This window comes from Ipomoea triloba, chromosome 16, assembly GCF_003576645.1.
Source record: "Ipomoea triloba cultivar NCNSP0323 chromosome 16, ASM357664v1".
NCBI classification, from domain to species: domain Eukaryota; kingdom Viridiplantae; phylum Streptophyta; class Magnoliopsida; order Solanales; family Convolvulaceae; genus Ipomoea; species Ipomoea triloba.
Genome location: NC_044931.1, coordinates 3316585 through 3318535, shown reverse-complemented (window position 1 = coordinate 3318535; position 1951 = coordinate 3316585). Strand labels below are relative to the sequence as shown.

At 29.6% G+C, this 1951-nt stretch overlaps 1 long non-coding RNA gene across 1 annotated transcript; it reads left to right on the top strand.

Annotated features, from left to right (window-relative positions):
* Positions 1-395: 395 nt before the first annotated feature.
* Positions 396-657, top strand: LOC116008022. Its single transcript, XR_004095427.1, has 2 exons — positions 396-520; positions 625-657. It is a non-coding gene; the product is annotated as an uncharacterized LOC116008022 (long non-coding RNA).
* Positions 658-1951: the final 1294 nt, after the last annotated feature.

The window sequence follows — 1951 nt, the reverse complement described above, 5'->3', positions numbered from 1 at the left end:
GGAATAAATTTTTAGTTTCGGAAATTATTCTATCTGGATTATTTTCCACCGAAACTTTATNAATTTTGAGTTCTAGACTGGAATAAATTTTTAGTTTCGGAAATTCTTCTATCTGGATTATTTTCCACCGAAACTTCATCTGTTTGGACCCCAACTGATAAGTTGGAAGATATATTATTATTATTATATATATAATTGTGGATAAGTATTCCACATACATTATTTTATTATCATCATTAATATTATTATTATATATATAAGTGTGGATAATCATCCACATATTTAATTATTATTATTATTATTATTATTATTATTATTATTATTATTATTATATATATATGATATTACGTAATATATATGTATATGATAGGGATAAGAATCCCATTTCTTCAACTCTTCATCCCCTTTCCCATTTCGTATTCCTCATTCCCATTTCCGTAAGAGAGAGAGAGAGAGAGAGAGAGAGAGAGAGAGGGAGGGAGAGAGAAGCAATTTTCGAGCTTGGATCGCGATTGGTTCGGTAAATTTCAATTTTAATCGGTTAAAAGTTATGTTTTACTCCTAGTTCATAGTTTTGGGTAGAATTTTGTTGAACCATATTCGTATTACCGTGTTTTATGTTAGGGTTTTAAGGTGAATTTGGGGAAAGATCCAAGATTTGCTTCCTACGGAAGGTAAGGAATCCCTTTATTTGGTTGAGGTTATTTGAAACTAGATAATTGATAGTGAATGATGAGATTAGGGGTTTTATGAATATGTTTCTATACATGATAATGGCTGAAAATGCATGTACATATCATATTTATGCCCATATATGCTTATAGTTGTGAAAATAGTGAAAGGAAAAATCAGGGTAGATTCTGGCAGTAACTTCCGTGATTTTCTGGGAAAAATCGGTAAAGTATTTTGATCCTATTTTTTTTTAGACATGTAGTTCTATAAGTCTAGAAGCTACCATAAAAATTTCATAATTTTTGGAGTAGTATAAGTGTGGTTTCAAAATCATTTTCCAAAACTGGTCCAGAGAGCAGAAAATCCGGACAGCACACTGCCAAGGGTAAAAATGTAATTTTCTGTGTTAATTCGTGAACCTAGGTGACCAAAACTTTTTATGAACATCAAGTACTATGAGTTAGGGTTCTACCATAAAAATTTCATAATTTTTGGAGTAGTATAAGTGTGGTTTCAAAATCATTTTCCAAAACTGGTCCAGAGAGCAGAAAATCCGGACAGCACACTGCCAAGGGTAAAAATGTAATTTTATGTGTTAATTCGTGAACCTAGGTGACCAAAACTTTTTATGAACATCAAGTACTATGAGTTAGGGTTCTACCATAAAAATTTCAAGTGAAAAAGAGTTCGGGAACTATCTTTACCGGCTCAATCTTTCAGACTGCGCTAGCTGAAATTTTCTTATAAGGAAGTGGTATTATGTATATGAAACCTATGTATATACGTGTAGTATATATATTTATGTGTGTATTATGTATATATATATATATATACACGTGTGATGTGTGTGTGTTTAAACTATATATATATGTATATATGTACATATATGAGTATATATGTATAATTAAATGAAGGTTGTATCTCTATATATATAGTATGTGTAGTGTAACATATATATGTATATATATAAGTAATATATACATATTATATATGGTATGAGGTGGTTGTTAATGTGCCTAAATATTTAAGTTAAGCATGCTATGTATATTATAATGTGTGTGTAATGTATGTACAAAATGTTGTATTATGTATATTATAAAGCATGTATGTGCAGTGTATATATACTTAACGTGTATATATATACATATAGTATGTGTACTTTATGTGAATATGCATATGTGAGAAATGTTATGATTGAATGCATATATACATATGTGTGGTGATGATGGAAAATGTTTTGAGAAACAAGACTTTGAACTATTTTGAGAATGGTGATCGA